Genomic DNA, 23,200 nt, shown 5'->3' on the forward strand with positions numbered 1-23,200 from the left:
CCTAGAGGGGTGGGGTAGGGAGGGTGTGAGGGAGGGAGACAGAAGAGGGAAGAGATATGAGAACATATGTATATGTATAACTGATTCACTTTGTTATAAAGCAGAAACTAACACACCATTATAAAGCAATTATACTCCAATAAAGATGTTAAAAAAAAAACAACTACAGCATGGTTTCTTTTTGTGTGAAATTAAGGGGGGGTGCTTAATGGTTGAGGGAAAGTGTTAAAAGATAGAACATTACAAACATCTCATAAGAACAGAGTTGTGACCCCAGCTACAGGTAACAGCCACGCCAGTTACAAGTGGCCAAGCAGTGACCTAACATGTCCTTTGGCAGAATATAAAGTGACATGGCACTTTGACAAGTGAACCAAATCAGAAAAACATGGAGTTGAATTCTAAAATGCTGCTTAAACCTAACAGGAACTACTTGGGGATCTTCTTAAATAAAGATGATAATTCAAAAAGCCCGGCGTGGGGCCTGAGAGTCTGCATTTTGAACAAGCTTCCAGGTGATACGCATGCCACAGGTCCACAAACCATAATCTGAGTAACAAAGTTTTAGGGCATATGTGACAGTGATTGCCCATGAAGACATAAACAGAGCATTGGAACAGACATTGTTTAAGGCCCCAGATTCCTGCAACTAAAAACATGGAAGCTCAAAGCCATCATTATTTGAATATTATTACAAAACTGACTTTCCTTTATATTTACAGGCGGGTTCAACCTAGACAAACAAGTTTTTTTTTTTTTTTTTTTAAAAGGGTAGAATAAATTTTTATTATACATCATTTTTATTTTTTTTTTTAACATCTTTATTGGGGTATAATTACTTTACAATGGTGTGTTAGTTTCTGCTTTATAACAAAGTGAATCAGTTATACATATACATATGTTCCCATATCTCTTCCCTCTTGCGTCTCCCTCCCTCCCACCCTCCCTATCCCACCCCTCCAGGCGGTCACAAAGCACCGAGCCAATATCCCTGTGCCATGCGGCTGCTTCCCACTAGCTATCTACCTTACTACGTTTGTTAGTGTGTATATGTCCATGACTCTCTCTCGCCCCGTCACAGCTCACCCTTCCCCCTCCCCATCTGGAGGTCACCAAGTGGTTTCAGAACCTTGTTTTTGTTCTAAACATGTCTATATTTCTCTACGGATACATCATGCATAATCCTGCTTCAATATATATGACACACTTCATATTAATACAAAGAGACTGGGAATTCTCTAAGAATTTTGGCAGACAGACAACATTTTGGAACTTGAGCCAAAGAGATTTTAATGAACTATTTTCAAAGGAAGGAAAAGCTTGAAGCAAAATATGCATTTCTATTAAAAAAAAAACCTAAGCCTATTTGTAACCTTGACTTTTTTTTTCTTATTGCTGAGACAGAAAATACAAAATCTACAATTCGAAATCTTACCTCTATCCAGGAAGGTGCTGCTTTTTTTTTTTTCTTGATTCAAGTCATTTCTCTCTCATTGCCATTACTGCCCTCTCCTTTGTTTTTAAAAATATACATTCAGTGCATAGCAAAATCACATTATCATTAAAAGAAGTATTTAGATTTTACTCTTTCTTCCTAAAAAGAAAAATTAAACTCCTTTTTGAGTTGTGCTTCTATCTTTCCTACTTATTTTGAATTGTTTATATTAGTTGCCATCCATTGTGCAGAATAAGCCTAAACAAGCAGATTATATAATTTCCTTTACTGGCAATTACAGAGGACAGTTTCCTCTAGTTGTGAGAAAGCATGTGTTCTCTACTTTCCTTAAAAATAAATAAAGGAGAAATTAAATTGCACATGTCTTGGGTACAATTCAACTGGATATTGCTTTTTCAGTGCTTTGTAGTGACAGAGGAAATGACTTTTTATATTTCAATCTTCACTCAACTAAACTCAAAAGAGTAAAGCACCTATAAAATTATGATCACTGATTAATATCAAATCAGTCTAAATGCAAGCAAGGAGCTTAGTATAGCAAAAATAAAGTGATGCTATTTATACCTGAATTTTCAGTTAATTTATGTTCTTTGAACTGCTGATTGCTTTAAGAGAGGCAGATATAAAAATGTCTTCAATAAATTGCTGCATTTCTCAAACAACTTGGTATGTTGTTGGAGTTTTGTGGCTGGCAGCCTAATGAGAACGAATGGCTTACAATCAACTGGGACTGACCCACTTAGTCATTCACACCATCCATCAAATGGGAGAATGCTTCAGAGATACAAGGTCACACCCTTGCCACAATTATTCTGTCTAATGAGGTATCACGAGATGTCTACTAGTTCAAAGGTGTGTGGTAAGGGCAGCTGAGATGAAATATTTTGTATCCTTACACTGGAGTACGGATACACATTTCTGAGTGGGTCTTTGTCACAATATCAAATTAAATGAAAAATGCCACTTCTTTATGAAATCATTTGCACTTTAAAGAGGTAGAAGTGATACAAATTTTACTTTCATGTTGTCCAGAAGTGAAGAAAAAAAAAAAACCCTCAGGAGAGGTTTTTTTTTCCTCCAAAAAAGCTCAATGACAGGTTGACTTAATTATTCAAATGGTAATTTTTTATAGTAGATAATTAGATCATATGTTAACCTCAGAATGTAAAATAACCAATTTGCTTACATTGTGTGGTTCTTGTCTAACTCTGTAGAGGTACCATTTTCAGAGTGAAAAATGAGGCTTAGGTCAAATGAAAGCATCCATTAACATATTATTGTCTCCACAGAAATCCATAGCAGTGTATTAATTATCTAGGCAGCTGATCTAAAGAAGTTTTTTTATTGTTAATTGCTAATTAAAGAAAATCAATGGTAAAAGTAAATTAAAAAATAAAAACATAGATGAACTATAAAAGATAATGAGGCAATTTACAATTAATTGAATAGTTTTACATGAATTTTCCCTCAAATAACCAATAATTAATTCTAAACAAGTTGGAAAAATCAGTGACAATTCATTAAGCTATCTTGGCTTTAAATTTCTACAAAGTGAAGCAAGGCTTTTCAGAAAGATATGTTTCCTTCTCAGTTCACTCACCAAATAAGCTGATCTTCTATATGCAGTTGGGTTTTGCTTTTTGGCTCATTTTGCTGGGTAGCTTCGGGGTCATAACTATGCCTTAAATACAATTTGCCCACATTATTAATAGTTCTGGGAACTTTTTTATTCAATCTGTGGATGTTATTAATAAATTATAATAAATTTATTTATATAATAAATTAAAATTAGAATTAGGTATCAGTGATAAGCATTAACTAATTTCCAAAGCCCACCTTAGTGTGCATTTTAAAATACTTTCCCTACAAGCTACAGCTACTTTATTAAAAAAAATTAAAAATAAAACCTAATGAATGTACAAGTGCTTTTTTCCATAATAAATCTAAGACTTTAAAAATTAAGAATATAACATGATGATCTCATGTAATAAGAGATAAAAAATGCATATGCATTAGTCCACTGTATATTAATTAAATACGTTCTATACATTCTAAAAGAGAAAGGATGAGATATTGCCATTACCCCTACCTCTTTATGCATATTATTTGTAGTGTGATTTTAAAAATAATTGAAACTATTTTCCTTTCAAATATTTTCTTCTAATCCCTCATAATCACAGTCACATACATACAAACATACACCTTTATTTATACCTACATTTATGTTCTGACTTAATTCGACAAAAACACCTTAAAGGTAAGTAATAGGATTTCTGCTTTACAGATGAAAAAACTGAAGTTTGCTGACATTAGTAACTGGCTGAAGATCAAGAATCTAATAATTAGTAGAGCTAGAATTGATCTGAGTTTCACTATTTCTAAAGCCCAGGTTCCTAATCAATTTAACTATTAAACACTATACTTAAAAATAGTGAACTGCTTATTTTGTTATCAAATTTGTTAATCATTTATTTTGTTATAGAATGTATATTGAACAAAAAGAAGTAAAAGTTGTCAAAACTTCCCAAAAGCACTTAATTATGTTTATATGTAGCATATTCATCACATCCACAGCCACATGTTGTGTGTTTGTGTGCATATGTATATATATACATATGTGTATATATATATATACACACACATATGTTTGTTAATCTACTCACTCACATTTAATGAGCCCATGTCATACACAATTAGATTAGGCCCTCATAGTCTAGCAATTACTAAGATAATTTTTTTCTAAAATAATATTTTTTGTGTGGTTATAAACAATGACCAAATTTTAAAGAGAGCATAAAATAAAAGGAAACAAAGAATAAGCATACATATTACAATGATTGTATACTATTTCTTATGGGCTTCATAATTTAATATGTACATTAATTATTTTCGTTAAATGGAGCACTGGTTAAATTTACCTTTGGCTCCAAATTGGGTATAATGGTGAACACCTTGAAGAGCTGGTAAAATGTGAAAAATGAGAAGCTAGCAGTCAAGAATTGAAGTTACAGAAAAATAACTTATTTTGTTAGGAAATATATAATCTATACATATAAGAATTAGTTAAACTATAAGTTACAAGCCTCACAGTTGTTCAGAGTATTTGAATTTACTATTAGAATAACATTTGGTTACAGGGTATGAGAATAAGTATAACATGTGCAAACATAATATATCTGACTGGTAATAAAGACCAAGTCCTAGGTAGTATATGTAACTTTTGCCAAGTAAATCAAATCAAACATGAAAAATTTATGACTGTTTCTAAAAAGAATTGATCCAAAAAGGCTAAAGACATTGTATAGCTATCTTTGTATCATGATTACTAAAGGATTTTCTCTAGTTACATCATGATCTTTGATTTATTTTTTGCTATTATACATAGCAAATGAGACACAAAGTATTGCATGAAAAAACATGCTTCATTACCAACAGCACAGATAATAAGAATATAAAAGGCTCCCTCGGGCTTCCCTGGTGGCGCAGTGGTTGAGAGTCCACCTGCCAATGCAGGGGAACACGGGTTTGTGCCCCAGCCCGGGAAGATCCCACATGCCGTGGAGCGGCTGGACCCGTGAGCCATGGCCACTGAGCCTGCGCATCCGGAGCCTGTGCTCCGCAAGGGGAGAGGCCACAACAGTGAGAGGCCTGCGTACCGCAAAAAAATAAATAAATGAAAAAGGCTCCCTCAAAATTTCTCCCGCAAATATACTATTATTTGGTGGCAAGATTGTCCATTAAATTATTTAGCATATACAATACACATGTTAAGTAGTTTATTTGGTGCCAAATAATAATATATTTGGGGAAGAAACTTGGGGGGAGCCTTTTTAATGCCCTTATTTATTATCTGTACTATTGATAATGAAGCATGTCATTACTTGGTATCATGATTGTCCCTGAAGGTTGTTTAGAATATGCAGATACATGTGTTAAACAGTTTATTTGGCACCCAATAACATATTTGGGGAAGAAATTTTGGGGGACCCCTTTTATGTCCTTGCTTATTATCCATACTATTGGTAACAAAGCATGTTATATGTTGGTACCAAGACTGTCCATTAAAATTTTTAGCACATGCAAATATACTTGTTAAATACTTTATTTATAGCCTGTAATAATTTAATAATTTATTTGAGTTTTTTCTATCCAGAGCAAACTGATAAAAAGCTATTCTTTGTATAAACATACGTTGAGCACTATCAGAGTTTCATTCCTCAAATGAATTTACTGAACTAATTCAATGAGTCACCATTTGACTCTATGAAGAAAAATTGGCATATTATTAACACTGAAATACCAAATGAACAGAAATCAAAAAATGCAGTTGGATTCATTTAAGATCCATTTTAAAATAACGCATGACTTGAAACTTTTTTAAGGCATTAAAACAGCACATTTTAGATTAGAAAATATTTTTAATTAAAGCATCCTGCACTTCAACAGCAAGTTCTATAATACAACTGCAACGGTAAGCAAAGATTTCATTAACTTCCGCCAGAAGTCCCAGATTTAGGAATATCGGCTGTAATTAGAAAAATTAAAGCTACACTTCAGTATTAATTGAAATTATTAAAGTGTTTACTCTTGCATTATTTATAGCTAGAATGTCAGCAAGAAGCATTTTACACCTTCTCATAAGTAATTCTACAGTGTATATTAACAACATAACATGACTTCCATTGAATATTGGGTCTTTCCAGATGGGCCTGCTATAAGTTATCATTTTATTCTGATTCCCTGGACAACTTCATAAAAATTCTTCCCTGGGAAAGCATGAAGACTAATGCATTCCTGATGGATGGGTGTGATGCAAGATTCAGGCATTTGCTGCCCTCATCAAATTTACCAGCAGGATTCACCAGAAACCAAGATAGTCTTATCAGACAACTGCACTGTGTATGGAGTGACCAGCAAGCCACAGATTGAGGCTCAGTTTTCTAAAGGCAGAAAATTTTACAAAACCTGAAAAGACACGGATTATAACTGCAAAGTATCAATTCTATGTTTTTTATTAACTCATTCTTTGATTTCATCTCAGATACTGTATTCATTTTTATCGTAAGTATTACGTATTTTGAATTTCTTAGCTCAAAGTAGATGTGTCTTCAGAGAAAGGAATTGACCTACTGTCATAATTTAAAGCAAATAAGACTCAGCCCATGATTTCTGTTTGTGAGCTCAACCCACACAGCACAGATAAATTCACTATCATGGACGGAAAATGAAGGTTAAAAAGAAAAATTAGCTGCAACAATTTAGCAATCTTCTTTAAAGTTTTACATTTTTAGGTGATTCTCTGTATAAAATACATTAAAATTTTACAGAAGTCCAGACACATTCTTTATTGCACAGTAGTCTGAAATGTCAGTTAAGTTACCTGGGTTCTAATTTCACATTTAATTCTGAAAAAATAATTATAAAAACTTGGTATTGAATATCATGGAGCCTCTTGTTCATTATTAGTAATACTAAATGTTTTCACCTAGACTTTTTCTTGCTAATCCAAACAACAGAATAGACGACAAAACATCTCAACTACCTATTCTAGATTCAGAGTATAGAAAAGTTGTGCAAGATATAAAGAAAAGAAGGGAGACAATGTTAAGTTCTCACCAATTTTTTTATAAGATGTAAATAACTAAAGTGGAGAATACTAACTCCTTCAGTATCTGTTTTCCTCTTCCTCCTTTTAATAGAAGCAACTCCCCAATTTAGCTAGTTACCTGGCCACCCAGCTAGGCACTACATTTACCAGCTTCCCTTGCAGCCAGATATGACCATATGACTAGATTCAATGTGACTGGAATGGAAATTCCCTTAAAGCAACGCTGTTTCCCTTAACTTCCTATCTATTTATTATCTAAATTTGACCCTGAAGATAAGGACTCCTCTCTAGGTAATGGCTGAGCAGCAAGATGGAAGAAACCTGGGTCCATGAATGTCCTTGTGAAACAAGTGTCATCCCATCAGCCTGAGCCACTCAACTGAGGACTATTATGTAAGAAAAATATTTCTATTTCATTTCAGATACTTTGTTTTGGGGTCACACAGTTATAAAGGTTTAATATGTAATCTAACTTGTACAATGTTGAATGCTGACTCTATAATTATTTACTACTGATTTATTTTTTGAAGTGTACCATCTGGGTTAATAAGTATTTTAAATTCATTTAATTTTAAATCAATTAGGAATACCGATAGATGAGCCAAAATGTGGGCGATGGGCTCTGGAATTCTTAGATTGGTTACTCTATGGGAAAAGACAAACAAATGAACAACCAACTGCTTACCAGGACAAATACTGCAACTTTTTTTCAAAGTTTGGTCATGAATATTTTATAATTTTCCAAACTATTCCAGTGATCATGTGGCTGTTAAGTTACTTAATCAGAGAACTCAATTCTGAGATTTTGCATGGATTGCAATAACTCAAGATTACTCTATTTTCCAAAAACATAGGCGTTTTTTTCCCCTCAGTTTTGTGACTTTTTCAGCAATAACATCTTGATTCTTTCCTCTTCTGCTCAGCTTTCCCCCTTCCCAGTCCTTCCAATCTCCCCAACAGATCAGACTCAATAATTATCAGCTTTAGTTACTGATACTGATACAAAGAAATAGACCCAATAAAATGGGTTCTTTAGGGCTTCCCTGGTGGCGCAGTGGTTGAGAGTCTGCCTGCCGATGCGGGGGACACGGCTTCGTGCCCCGGTCTGGGAGGATCCCACATGCCGCGGAGCGGCTGGGCCCGTGGCCATGGCCGCTGAGCCTGCGCGTCCGGAGCCTGTGCTCTGCAATGGGAGAGGCCACAACAGTGAGAGGCCCGCGTACCGCAAAAAAAAAAAAAAAAAAAAGGGTTCTTTAGACCACAGAAATATATTAATATGGACCCAATCAATATTTTTGCAGTCATCACATTATTTTGGATGTGTAGTCTAAAAAGGGGTTCATGCAATATTTTCAAAGGTCACTAAAAATGCAGACATGGAAGCTGTGATTACATACTTACTTCATCTTATGATATATCACTTTAAAATCTGGGGTACCTTTCCTAAGACAAAATGGATTAAAAAATCAATGATTTTTTTCAAGCCCTTGTATAAACAAATTTCCTTAAAAAATAATTTCTACCTGGTAATTCAACAAAAAAGCAGTCATATGTTATCTAAATATCCAACAAAGGTTTTTCGGAAGTTCTTAATATCAAAGCTACATTGTAAAAACATACCATGAACTGTTTCCCTTTTTGATCTGCAACATTCTCTTCAAGACAGATTTCATGTTATACAGTGTGTGCCACGATCCTGGAAAGTGCACCCAAATTCTTAAGATTAATGACAGTAACTACATACATGCCATACCCAACAGATGTTACAGTAGCATTTCCAGCAACAAAGACCTGGAGCCCAGCCAAGCTGTGAGCAGCAGAGTCTGTTCTTATGAGGGCTGGGCTACAGTAAGAAACCCACACAGTTCCAGGATGGTAAGCCAAAGGAGGCTGACCACTTTGGAGTTGGCAGGGGAAACACAACATAAAATTTTGCTAGAGATCATTACTTTGTATGGCAGATACTGGCCGCTGCTGGGAAGCAACAGAAAACTGATTGATTTGTTGTGCAGAAATAATATAGTAGGTGGTTCATCTTGAGCAAAGCCACAAAAAGAAAGAAGTCCCTCAAATTTGGCATTCTATTGTATATATGTCATTGACTGGAAAGGATACTCATGATACTCTGAAGTCAGATTCAGAATTAGTGTCTGAAGGACACATACATGTAATAGTGCAAAATTTGAGAAGCCTCTTCAAAAAGGAAAAAGCAATTATAAATCGTCATCATCGTTATCATTTTCATCATAAGCTACCTAAATTATTCAGTCGTTAACTTCAATGTGTTTATATGGCTTTATTATAGAGTACATAGTGCAGCAGGGGAGAAGGCAAGAAATAATGATGAAAAGGTTGCAACCTGAGTCAGGAAGGCCCATTTACGGCACACTAAGTTTTCCTTTCAACATTATACTCCAGGCAATAAAGAATCTTTTAATGCTTTAAGCATGATCAGATTTGCATTTTGGAAAAAAAAAATCTTTTGGTGGCAGAGAAAAGAATAGAGAAGATAAGGTAGAAGTGAGAAGACAGGAAGTAGTCATCCAGATAAGATTTGTGCTATGGACTGAATGTTGCCTCCTTCCAAAATTCTTATGTTGAAATCTATTCCGCCATGTGATGGTATATGGAGGTGGGACTTTTAGGAGGTGTAGGTCATGAAGGTAGAGCCATCAAGAATGGAATTAGTGCCCTTACAAAGAGACTGCAGGGAGCTCCCCTGCCCTTTCCACCATGTGAGAATACAGCAGGAAGAAGGCTGCTTACTAACCACGAAATGGGCTCTCACCAGACACCAAAACTGCCAGCACCTTGACCTTGGACATGCCAGCTTCCAGAACCGTGAGGAATAAATTTCTGTTGTTTATAAGCTACCTAGTCTATGGTATTTTTGTTATAGCAGCCTGAATGGAATATGACAATTTGGTAAGACCCTGAAGCAAAATTATGGCATGGGGGAAATTTTAGTAAATAATACAGGGTGGGCCTGACAGAGCTTGGTCACTAATAGTTATCATTTTTGTGGTAGGACCCCACTGAGATAAAGGTGGATGCTGGTACAAATTTGATGAGACAACCCAGACCTTTAAAAAACTTTACTCTCTTGAAGTTGCAGATTCTGCTTATTTTAGCTAATTTTCTGCACCTATTACATTTGTTTGCCTGCAGAGATCTAATCCAAGGTATCTTGTATAACCCATACTGTATATGCAAATTATACTGTATATAATGAGTATATTACATTTTAATAATAATTAGGACTACCCGTTTAAAAACACTTCGGATCTGAAGATTATGTCTTCTTTGTTCATAAATCAAAAGAAATAAAAAGATATTATTGCCAATGTGTGAAAGAGTCCAGGGTTTCTTTGTTTTTTATTCTTGACCACTGCTCCTCCTACAAGCTTTTCAGGGACAGAAGGCCAAACCCTTGCTTGTAACAAGCATTTTAACAGTTTAGCAGTCCTACAAAGGTCTCCAGGGCATAAGTTTGCATCACAGAACTGCCGAGTCTGGCACATTTTCTACTCCTCAATTCTCACTTTGAAAGGAAAATCCATTGAATTTTCTTGGCAAGTAATCAGAACACCTTAGGGAGGAAAGACTTTAGGAACACCTTGGGGGGAAAAGATAATCCAATAAACTTGTTCATTAAGTGTTTCCATACCTTTCACACCTGTAAGGAAGAGGTTTGTGCCTCTTGAAATATGAGTTATAAAATAACTTTAAATTTCTATTTTTGGTATTATGTATTTCCCCCAATATAGGGAACATGGGATTTTTTGTATATGCTTTGCCATCTTGTGGTATTAATTAAAACTATAACTTGACAAATGTATAGCTAATATTTTATTCAGTTTGATTTTTAAAACGTCACAAATTTCTGATAATTTTACAGAACATCTGAGATATTTCTCATGTCCTTTCAAAATTAGGGCACCAGATTTCCACCAATAAGCATCAAGCATTTCTCATATATTAGAAACCAAATAAATGTTTACTAAGATTATTTTATTCAACCTTTTTAAATTTGGTTAATGTACAGGTAATAGTTTAACTTTTCAATTCTTATAATCTTAAAATTAAATCATGATTTATGCTGTGACTCATATTCCCTCAATTTAAGTTTCAAGTAAGCAGTCATGCAAAAATTCAAGAAAAGTGATCAACACACTGGAAAAAAACGAAAAGCAAAAGTAGTTTACTATTGCCATCTAATGAAATTTACAATGAATTAATCCAATGTGGTGCAATGGTGTAAATAATACCCAGACTACATGGCAATGAGACATAAATAGTAAGAGTTCACAAAAATAATTGTAATTAAAATGACTCTTACAGGACCAATGTTTGGTTTACCTCTTCTTAATTTCTTTACTGCTTATAAACAGCAACACTTATACTTTGTACCAGTTAGTTATGCCAGTCTCATGTCATTATCATGGGACACATTCATTAAAGTACTGGTAGATGGGGCCCTCTTGACCCTAAATCTCACTCCATGGTACATCCTGAGCTCATCTTCCCTGCCTTTTCATTTCTATTCCTCTATGCCTTCTACATAAGACAAACTGACTCACACATCTTGGTTGATTCTCAAAAATTGTGGCTCTTGGTCACCAGTCACTACGTGTAACAAGGTATGTAAAAAGCTGATACAGCATAAAATCTATGGCCAAGAAGGGGCCTGCCTGTTTGGTGGGAACCACCTTGCTCAACCTACTCCTGAGAAGGGACCTGAGCTTGGAGGGACGCCACTGGCAAAAACAGAGCACATCAGGTTCTCTTTCTACCAGATCAACACTCTCCAAGGAAGAAAAGAAATAGACACTGCTATATATAAAATAGATACCTAATAAGGACCTACTGTATAGCACAGGGAACTCTACTCAGTACTCTGTAATGACCTATATCGGAAAAGAATCTAAAAAGGCATGGGTATATGTATATATATATAACTGATTCACTTTGCTGTACAGCAGAAACTAACACAACATTGTAAATCAACTATTCTCCAATAAAAAATTAAAAAAAAAGAAAAGAAAAGGAATACACTATAAAGCATTTGCACAGTCCTTACCCACTCAACTTTGGCAAGAGCTATCTGGAGATAGTTGGCCTTGGTGTGATTTGTCCTCATTTCTTTGTTTCCCTGAGCAACACTTTCACAGTGTTCCATTCCTGTATGTTATCATTTACTTACAATAATTTGTGTTGGCTTCATTTTAAAGGAATTATATCATAAAAGCAAAGCTGGGATACCTCATGTTTTCCACATTTGACATATAAAACCTATGCAATTGTGGAATTCTTATATACTAATGTTGTACATATGGGAGAACATATTATAAATCTATGTCAAAATGTCAATATAGCAAAGTGGTTTAAAATGTGGGATGTGCAGGCAGAGCACAAATGTGCTTCACTTGATATGCTACAATGGGCAAATTTCCCTTGCTTCTATGAGCTTTAGTTTCCTCATCTGTAAATTAAAGATAATAACTGTACTGATTCCATGGGGCTGAGGTGAGAATAAGTGAGTTAATGCCCATGAAGCCCTTAAAATACTGACTGGCATACATTAAAGAGTCAATAAATGTTAGCTATTATTATCACCTCCTATCTTAAGGTTTTTTCAGAGCTCACGAGAAGATTCCACAGAACCAAAAAATTCCAAAACCCATGATGCCATCACTGATTAGGGAAAAAAATTGCTTCTTTCTTTTAATGTAATAAGAAGTGATGACTAGAACCATAAGAAGTGATGGACTAGTTATGAAATGTAGATTGTTATATCGATGAGAGCGATGACTGAGATGTAATGGAACTGCACAATACAAACAATGCTGTAATCGATTAACAAATCTTAACAATATACACTTCTATATTCTCACGTGACCAACAGAGTCATCCCTGTGTAACTGTGGCACCGGGTTCCTATTAAGATCAAAGGAAATGAGCAAAAAAGGGAAACTTGGCAGTAGAAATAGAAATGGGAAGAGATACTCAATTCCTATTGAATAAGGGAGAAAGGAAGCCTGCTCTAGTAGGAAACATATGATCTCTTCTGACCTAGCTCCATAAACGGATTTGTCTCCAGGTTCAGCCTATAAGATTTCACACCAAAACAAATATTGCCTGAAATTTCTTTCTCTGAAAACAGCATATATATAAACACACACACACACAGAGCATATATATATTGTCTATATTTATATATATATATTACAATTGGAATATTTCTTTAGATGTACTACTTCAAAAAGCCAGTAAGTATCAATGTGTCTTAGGGAATGTGTAATTTATGCTATTAAATCTGGCAACTTTCCACAATGGAGGTGGTCTATGGGAAAATAGAAAGCACCAAAAAAAAAAAAAAAAGCACAAGAGGAAGGCATGCCATCCTGAGGGGCAGGGAAATGAGACACTGAAGTGCTGAATTCAATCCTGAGAGCACACAATTCTACCACAAGAAAGCCCTGTTGTCTTGAACCACACAGGTATAAATGATGAGGCTAAGACATGTCTTACAGAGCTAACCACATATATTTCCTAGGAGAAAACAAATGGATAGCACAAATGACACAGAATGAACATATCCATTCAGAGGAGAAGCCACCAGACATCCTTACACACTAAAATTACAAGCAATGATCCACTGCAATAAATACCATTAATAAATATTAATTAAGAACTGAGTATATTATAAAATAAAATGGAAAATAACAAATGATGGGAAGATACTTTCCTATCTTTTTAATGCACATAGTCCAGCATTAAAATTTAGAAATGTAAAAGTTTCCTTGTAGGTGAAACAATACACTATCTCAGGACAGTTTTTCAAATATTACTGTTGAGAAGTACAGTATCTTTGATAAGGGCTCTTAAGGAGAATAAAAACAGAAACTCTTTAAAATTAAATTAGAAACTAGAGAAATCAAGAGGTGCATTTATGGTAATTTTTTAACTCCAAAGATATCTAACAATCCAAGTAAGTTTCTAAAAATTTAAATTACACTTTTGTCTTCCTCTTTGGTTATTTGATCCAAAGTACATATTATAAGACCACTTATGAAAATAAGCCACACAGCAAAATGTACAGGTAGAATTTCCTCTCTTTTTCTCTGTTCTCTTTCCCCGTAAAACCAATACACTTCTCCAATGATGCTTTGGTTACAACTGAAACAACACGATCGTTGACTATAACTTGTATTGTATCCCATGAATTTGGAAATACAAGGGACTGGTACATGGACTATAAACTGCTACAGTGGTCTGGAGATTTATTTGTGTTTTCCATATCTTGTCAATATGAGGAGGGTAGAGTGATATGCTTATCATACCCTACTGCCTGCCTCTCTGGAACTTTGGAGAGTGGGGAACATGACCAATTAGCATTGGAGTAATACAGCTTTGAAGATGTTGAAAGATGTCAACTTTGCAGTGGAATACAGCATAGCCTACAGCTGCTACATAAGCAAAAAGGATTCCACCCAGCTTCTAGAAGAGATGCCTCTGACTCAGGATGACAGCCAATGAGCAGGGGGAGATGATAAAAGAAGCCATGTACCAAGAAATTTTCCTGTGATTTAAGAGAAGAGATTCTTTAGGGAGATTACATTTTCTCCATGGAATAAAAAATAATAAAAAAAAATTCTTGATAATGGGGAAACATTTCATAAGAATATAAGATGGTTGCAATTTGGGCAATTTTAACTTGCTACCTTACGAGTGTTTACTCAGCGTTGCTTGGAACACTGGAGACAATAAATATTTGGGGATCAAGTGTTATATGGGTTATGCCGCCATGTGGTACATACTGCATAATCCTGACTAGTGATTCTGACTTGAAAATATATCCAAAATGGGAAATAGAAGAGAATGTTACTTCTAGGAGTAGTGCATACGGTGCCTGTATTTTCCCGTCCTTGATTTTTGTGGCAAAATCAAAGAGGAATTAATACAGATCAGGAACTGATAAACTAACCTCCTTAACAGTTCCAGATGGATACAAGGTAGCAATGGCAAAACCTGGGACTATGGCACAGTGAAGGTATGAGCCAGATTCCCTGTTAATCTGATGACCATTTACTCCAAGGTGAAAAGTCATATCTCAAAGTTTGAAACCAATTTGTGGGAAGAATAAAAAGTGGAAGAATATTGCTTCTAAGGCAAGATTAACAATTCTCTCCTTTCTTCCATCCTCTCCGCTCTGCATCCTTCATTCTACCTCTAAGTAGAATTTATGATCTTGATCCTAAAGATTCTAGGTCACTGTACTTGGACAACATCTCAGGGATACAGCATGGATGAGTATTTTTTTTTCCCTACCTAAATAAATATCTTGGACAAGTGGCCTAGAACAGTTCATTTACAAATAGGAAACACTCTACTGCTCTTATTTTTTCTTGGTCTGTATTCTAAATTAACCTTTTCTAGAACTGGAAGGAAGCTATGTTCTAGGCCTTTGTCCCAAGACAATCTAATGAAAGAAACAGGAGTATATCCTATGATACAAATCCCATAACACATGTGTTTAGTGGGTAAGTAGTAAAGAGGTCTATGTGCACACATGCTTGCCAGGCTTTGTTCTCTCTTCTTGTAGCTGCTGAAAAGGTCTATTTTTCAACAGTACAAACTATATTTGAGAAATATAACTTTGGGTAGTCTTTGAAAAGTATAATTCACAGGGGTCCCAACACAATAAATGTATTAATAGACTTGTGTAGCTGATTGCTTACATATTTGCATTCTTAAAATGGATTTTTTGTAAAAGTTCACTAATTCTGCATTTAAGTGTAATATTTTTTGTTCTTTGACAAAGTAAATCAGATAGCATCATATATGCAATGAATCTTACAACAAGACATCCCAGTTAAAATTATACACATTTAATTTGAGGTTAAAGATGGCTGCTTTTAAGTCACCAACCATGTTATAATCAAATATGAATCTGTTCCTTTCCTTTTTTAGCACCTAATGTAAGTACATACACTTAACCAGGTAAGTAAGGTCCATAATAGCACATGTAAAAGAACAGTAATTATGTTCTCTGCAATTCTATACATCTCAACCTTAAGAATATTTAATTATTACAATGTGGTATTCAGAAAATATATGAAATTATTACAAGGCGGAAGGCCTTGGTAATATGGTATACTGTTGAAATTTCATTTGATTTAAGGACTAATCAGAGAGCAATTTGATACAGTACACCCTAATATATGTTCTCTGTTGACTACTCAATTATCGTATATACACTTCTAAACTTTTTAAGCACACTATTTTCACTAATTTCCATCTTGAACAGATGCATTTAAACACACACACATACACAAGGGCACACATGCAAATACACACAAAGAAAAGCAAATACACTCTCTATAATTAATCAGTCATAATTTGCATTCAAAAGTAAACAAATTTTAAATATAGCATGATCTCCCGGTCTCCCATGATTTAAAACATAAAACATTTATAAAAATATAGGCCACTTGCTACCATCCAGAGATTTCTGTCAGAAAAAGAAAGGACTGGGCACACTGATTTTCTTAGAGGGGAGGAAGTTTCCAATTGCATCAGTTATATAACATGAATTGTATCTAGATAAATTGTATCTACAATTTTTAACTGTATAAATTATTGGCTTTTTCTATTTTAAAAAGAGCACTTAAAATTAACACCATATGTATTTTTTCTCTGTGTTCATTTTCCATGATGAGAAGTATGATCACTATAAAATATTTTTAAATGAAATGTATCCTACATCATCAATGAGATTTTTTTAACTTATAATTTACTAACGGGTATATAAATGACTGTCCGTGTGTTTTCTTGCCCATGTAGTATCTTAGATACTATTGCTCTGTGATGGAAAGCCTCTCTGTGAACTTCGGAAATTTATGTCACCTTTATAGTTCTTAATCTTTGAAGTCTTTAGTTTTGTCTTTAAAATATAGGGGTTGAAATAAATTCTTCTATGGTTTCTTCTAGCTGTGACATCTATAACAGATATCACAGAAAAAAATATGAGTTGACTTCAATTGTGCATATTTATCTAAACATTACATTGTAAGATAGCTTACATGAAGTAATTAAAAGAAGTAAAAAGGATGTCAAAAGAGACTAAGCAATTCCTCTTATTTTTACCTTCTCATACCCTCTGGTATTGAATAGAGTAATAAATCCAAAAACACTTATTTATACGATATTCTTTCAGTAGCAAGAGGGAAGGGTGATTTAGAGAAAATTTAATCAACCCCCTTCCTTCCATAATCTCCATCCTCCTCCTTTAAAAGCACTCCAAATAAACATTCAATCTACATAGCAACAGTGTCCAAGCACTTCCAACATGGCTTCAGAACAATTTCTTTAGCCATCCTTCAAACAAGATGGCTGCCCCAACGCCTACATAGATTCTCAAGCTGCCATAGTGTAATTCAACAATTTGCTAAACACTAATACTAACTATATTAGTAATTACATTAGCTTGTTTCTCAGATTTTGTTATTGAAATATTTTCAGACTGTAGGTCAATTTCTCTACAGAGAAGAAAACCCAGGTACAGAGAGTCCAGGTTACCTCCCTGGGGTCACACAGCCAATTATAACGGTGAGAGGAAAACTCAAAACTTCTGATTCTACAATCACATAAATGTTCACTTTGTGGGTAATGTTCATTTTTGGTTCTTCATTCATTTCCCTTCATTCAACACATTTTTAAAGGGTTTGAAGAAACATAACCATTATTGCAAGTACAGTTAACATACACATTGTTTAACTGGACCAGTGGAAATCCATTTATTGTTCATGGATGGCAAATTGCTTTTGAAAAGCCTGATTAAAACTGACTGAACTGACAGTAGTCATAAAAAAATTGCATTTAAATATATAAGGAGATAAACGAATTCAAAAGGCACTCAACTGGATACAAAATCCAATTCATCCAATATTCACCGTAACTTTTAAATTAGCATTATCAAATATATATTTTCATATAATTTGCATTGCTGAAGTTTATTAAATTCAGTATAAGTGTAAGTCCAAAAAAGACATAACTGAAATTGAGGTGTTTTCTCCAAACAATGGAGGAATCTTAGTTATTTGTGATATTAAATTTGAGATTCATAGATAAAGACATATTGATAGATATTCAATTAGGCAATTTTGAAAGTCACATATTTTTCAGAAATGTCTAAAAAGAAGATTTTGGATGGGTGAATTTGAAATGTGTAACATGCATTTCAGGCCATCTGCTCTCAAATTACCATATAAAATCCATCCATTCCCCACCTACTCCCATAAGCCAGTCCTAGAAATGCAGAGATATCAGAAGTTACATCAATATTACTTTTCTAACAGCAAAACAATTTACACCAGTGGTAGCCACAACTGTCATGTGCACTAGTAGCCATTCCTAAAATTTCAACATAGTATCCAGCTAATTATTTTATATAAACCAGCAATATTTTAGCTTTTCTCTTATACTTAATCTCACTAAAGAAAAATATCCTTTGCCCTTGCAGGTTGCATCTGCACCCTACTAGTAGTACACAGGAGAGAAAGGATGTCATTTCATAGAGGGAAAAACAAAGTAATTTTTAACCACAGTTTAGCCTTCCAAAATCACATCTACTTTACAATGTCTTACTTTCTAAATTAAAAGTTTTAAGAAAATAATAATCACATTTAAGGGTTCCCTAAAATGCAAGACCATGTGGTCTACAAAAAACCACCTTTAAGTAATGATAGTGACAGGACTACACCTGTAAATTCTACGTTAATATTAAGAGAAAGAAAAGTATGTTTGCCCTCACCAACTGCAATTGTAAGCAAATGCAGGTATACAGCACTCTATTAGTAAGAACTCCTTTAGTAAGCACATGTTTCGAGGAATTAATCATTCATTCCCTGTAGACTGCTTATGTATTTCATAGGGCCATTATCTGATCTGAATAACAAGAACAATTGCATAATAAAACACATTACTGCTGACATTAGCAACTTTCTTTTTTCAACTTTAAAGTTGCAACCTCTGTATTCCACAAAAAGCTGGTGGCAAAAAAACCTGACAACTGAATCGCCCCATCCAGCTTTGACTTTTTTCTCTCTTATTACATAGAGACAGTGATCAAATATAATATGTGCAAGCTTTACTAGAAATGGTTTTAATTCAGGCTATCTTCCCCAGCACTATGACATAATTAGAGTCAGAATGTGTGTCAGATTAGTTTTCATGTTAAGTGTAAATCTTTCAGAAATTCAAACAGGATGACGAATTCTGTCATGTCTTTTCTTCTGTGGTATATGTGTCTAACAGTAATATAGGTAATAACATGTTTGAACCACTCTTAAGTTTGACTACCTCAGTACAAACTCACCTTTTATTTTTCAATAATTTTTTCAAACATCAAGTATGCTTTCAGATATTTGAGGTCACAAATGAGTAGAGGTCATTTGCTATAATCCAAATCTGATCAACCAAAGGCTTCATTTTAAATTATTTAAATTCACTTTAAACCAATGATAGAAATGGCAGCTGAGAGCAGTAATACGTCTAAGAAAACACATTTATATAGGATAGAGTAATATACAAGAAACAATGATATATCTATCCAAAATGATTTCCACGTATGGTAACTTCATGTCAACAAATTCATCAACTGTCCTACTGTTATTTCATTACCTCCAAAACTTATGTCCCAAGATATTCAGAGCTTCTGATATTGAATAACCATAACAACTCTAAGAAGAGCTTTCACTCTTTTATACCACTGTACGTTAGTTCACTCTTAAATTTTTAAAAATCAATGCCAAATGAATTTAGCTGCTTTTATATATTTACTTGAGTAAATATAAAGGTAATTGTTTTTCACTTTACCATCATCAGCAACTAAATATAAGAAAACTCTCAGGTATTATTTGATAGTAAGGTGTTTTGTTAAAAATAATCTGTGAGATAAGTGATTTTAATTTTCAGTCTGGTTTCTAACTCTTCAAAGGATTTGATTAGAAAAGTGTATATTATACTAACACAGAAAGTTGAAAGTTAAAGATATAACAGAAAAACTTTTCCTAATCACTATTCTACACTTGTCAGTATGAGTGCTATTATGTCAAAGAAGTTTTAATTTGTTAAAAATCACCTCTGTTTTAACTAAACTGCAATTCCTACTGTATCTACTGTATATGTAACAATGCAGGAAGAATTAGATTCAGAATCCATTTGGCAGTGATAAAGGAAAAAAAATGCTGAAATGTTATTGATTCTCTCCCTCTTGTGCAAAACAGACTGACTCAACTATATTTTTCCTGACATAACACAAAGGTTTTATTTAGATATTACAAAATACTGGCAAATGTTAGACTGTATATCTCTCTTTTTTAAATTTTAAGATATTAACCCTTTCACAGAGAGATGAAGAGTGTCCTACTTGTTTTTACAGAAATGCTGCAGCTACTGACATGGTAATGTTAGCCCCAAGAGGGATACCACCTGCAAAAGTTTTTGATGCAGAGATATTCAGTCCTAGGAGACACCTTAAACCTGTCACTGGCTGCTGAGCCCCTGTCACAAGTTATAACCTGCTGTGTCAAAGTCACAGCCTCAGCTCCTGCCCTCTCCAAAACATTTTTCACATTCCCTCTCCAAATTAATTTCATCCAGTTTTTTTTTTTTACAAACTAGGCTAAAATTCCCAGATTTTCTTCCACATCTCCTCTACCTACAAGCATAATGAAACCTCAGCAGGGTTTTATTCCAGTCTTTCAAACCACCTATATTAACTTTCCCTTGACCCAATTTTTTCTTTTTTTTTTAACAAGCTCTCTTCAGAACCAAAGATAAAACAAGCAACCAAGTATGTCAGAGAAGGATGAGAGTTGCTGTGGATTAAGGCTGAGGTTGAAGCTAGCAGTAGAAGGGAACCAGTAGGGTTAGAATGTTCAAGCTTTTTTTAAGGAAACCATCCTTAAATCTTAGAACCAACCAACGTTTCACAAACCAGGCTTCCCATAGCCCTTGAACAATCAGCGTTTAAAAAATCGGATTCCCAGCAAGACTGCCCATACTGAAGTCTGCTGAATGCAACGGTCTTCCAAAAAAGAAAGAAGAGAGAGAGAGAGAGAGAGAGAGAGAGAGAGAAGAACGGAAGGAAGAACGGAAGGAAGAAAGAAAGAAAGAAAGAAAGAAAGAAAAAGAAAGAAAGAAAGAAAGAAAGAAAGAAAGAAAGAAAGAAAGAAAGAAAGAAAGAAAGAAAAGGAAAAGAAAGTAAGCTTAGCAAACCACTTCTCAATTAAGAACTAGTGAAGTTATATAAATCAACTTCTTCCCCGGTAAAACGAAAAAACTGCCCGCCCATACCATCGGGGGAAAAGCATTCATTCAGCATATGCCTCAGTTTAAGACAAGAAATACAGAAGCACAGTTTACTTACTAAAGCAGCCGCTCCAGTCCTCCTTGGAAAGCCTGAGGAGTCTTCTCGTTTCTCCCCTACCAGTCAAATAAAGAACTGTCTTTCTATTCCACACAGGCCCAGAATAAACTGCAAGAAAGGACAGCACAAGAACAGCCGCCCGTCGGGCTTTGGCTTTGGTCGGATGCTTCGGGTTCTGGTTGTTTCAAAAGTGGGGTCTTCTTTTCAGGAGGGAGGGGGGCGAAGACAGGAGAAAATGAGGGCGCTCCGCAAGCTCGCCGGGGTCCTACAAATTATTCTGAAGGCAAAGTACCTGCACTCTCCCCGCGGAGGCTGCCTGTCAGCGCCGCGCTGAGGGGAGGACGCCGAGGGGGAGGAGCAGCCGGAGGGCTCGGGCTGGGAGGGAGCGCGGGGCGGGGGAGGCCGGCGAGCGGCTGGCGGAGAAGCCGGGGGGCCAGCCGCTTTCAGGGCGAGGCGCTGCCCCACGCGCTCGGGCCGCCGGGTGTGGGCGCGGCGGGGCACGGAGCCGAGGCGGCGGGTATCTCCCGGCAGCTCCCGCACTGGCCGGCTCGCTCGCGCTCCCTCTTGCTCCCGCTCGCACACACAGGCACACACCCCACGTCTCCGACAGCAGCCGCCCCGCCGCAAGCACTCACCTGCATTTCCTTAACAAGCCACTTGATGGCTGCCAGCGGCGCGGGCCCGGCTCCCGCTGGCGGGCAGGCGGGAGCCCAGGGCGTGGAGGACGCGGCGCGGGATGTTCAGAGCGCCCGCCCGGGAGGCGGCGGCGGCGAAGGCGGCGGCGGCGCCAACGGCGGCGGCTGTGCGGGCGCGGGCTGGGGCGGGAGGAGGGAAGCCGCGCCGCGCCCCCGAGCTGCCCGGGCGCTGTCCTGACTGACCCCGCGCCCCCGGGATCTTGGCGGGATTCCAGGGCTCGGGGGTCCAGTGGTGTCGGCGCAGGGAGAGGAGGACATGTCGGGCCCGGGCTATTCCCGACTACTAAAGCCACACAGGACTTGTCCAGGTGTGAATCCCGCTTGCGCTTCTTCAGGTGTTCGCGTGCTTTCGTTTATTTTACAGGTGTTTTCGCTTTTTGTTTTGGAGGGAAGCTGGCGGTTAGGGTTAGCGGGGGAGGGTTTAAAAATGCAAGGGCTAAAGATTTAACTTGCAATACGATCGATGCTTGGGAAGAGCCCCTTTACTGAGAGGTTAAGGAAGGGGAGCGGAGGCTCCGTGGCGCCCGGGGTGTTCTGTATCTCAGATACAGGATGTATCAATAGTCGTCGTTTGGGGTGCTTGGCACCCTGGCTGCCGGGATACAGGGAGACACTGGGCTCTGCCGAGGTGGTACTTGAGAAGGGAAAAACCTGTAAAAGAGTTGCTGGGAAACAGCCTCGCTATTGAGGAGAGGACGCGGACAGGCATTGGGGGAGCAATTTCTTCCCCACCTGCTCAGTCCCCCACCATAGAGCGGCCAACGCCACTAAGGTGGTGTGCCACAGACTCCGGATACCAGGGAACAGGAACTTAGGTCCCCTGAGCAAAGCTAGAAAAGGGGACTGGAGCTGGGGAAGAGGGTGGGCAGGATGAAAGAAATCTAGCAGAAAGCGTATCACTCCACCGTCATTTATGTCTGGTCAGAGCATACAGCTATGGCAACAAATGCTCTCTCTTTCTTGCTAAAGAGAGAGCAATGTCACTACGTCGGTGCTTTAAAAAAAAA

General features: G+C 36.4%; 1 protein-coding gene across 29 annotated transcripts in view; it reads right to left on the reverse strand.

Moving 5' to 3' along the window:
- Positions 1-21,813, reverse strand: part of PTPRD (protein tyrosine phosphatase receptor type D) — a 2,145,367-nt gene extending 2,123,554 nt beyond the window's left edge. For 11 of the 29 annotated variants that reach the window (XM_067744371.1, XM_067744369.1, XM_067744361.1 and 8 more), the window contains exon 1: positions 21,499-21,811. The gene's annotated coding sequence lies outside the window, so the exon portion shown is untranslated. Of the gene's footprint in view, positions 1-21,498 lie in introns of all 29 variants that reach the window. The other 18 variants (XM_067744358.1, XM_067744357.1, XM_067744348.1 and 15 more) reach the window with 6 other exon arrangements.
- Positions 21,814-23,200: the final 1,387 nt, after the last annotated feature.

The sequence above is a fragment of the Pseudorca crassidens genome, chromosome 7 (assembly GCF_039906515.1).
Source record: "Pseudorca crassidens isolate mPseCra1 chromosome 7, mPseCra1.hap1, whole genome shotgun sequence".
NCBI classification, from domain to species: Eukaryota; Metazoa; Chordata; class Mammalia; order Artiodactyla; family Delphinidae; genus Pseudorca; species Pseudorca crassidens.